Below are 338 nucleotides of genomic sequence, written 5' to 3'. Positions count from 1 at the left end.
TCTCTAAGCCATGTCTCAGTTATTGATACAACATCGATGCCATGATCGACAACGTACTGAACAAAAAAATTCGGTAGATTTATTGCAAATTGACTGTGCATTCCACACAGCAAGATTAATGTGATCAGTCGAAGTTTGTGTTAGTGTATAACAACTGGTAGCAGAAGATGAGGAATGTGAACGAACAGGTGATGGTGTTTTTACCTTTGACTTGATCTGTCTACCTGCACGGCAACCACGCCTAGGGCGTAAAATATCAAACTCCTTCAGATTTTTAAAGGCAGTAGCTGATACTCTAGCTTTACGGTTGGAATTCAAAGAAAGCAACATATTCCTAC

The sequence above is a fragment of the Anneissia japonica genome, unplaced genomic scaffold (genome assembly GCF_011630105.1).
Source record: "Anneissia japonica isolate Jap-2015-1 unplaced genomic scaffold, ASM1163010v1 scaffold87739_len10195_cov104, whole genome shotgun sequence".
NCBI classification, from domain to species: Eukaryota; Metazoa; Echinodermata; class Crinoidea; order Comatulida; family Comatulidae; genus Anneissia; species Anneissia japonica.
The sequence above is the reverse complement of the archived record's forward strand: the minus strand, read 5'-3'. Positions refer to the sequence as shown.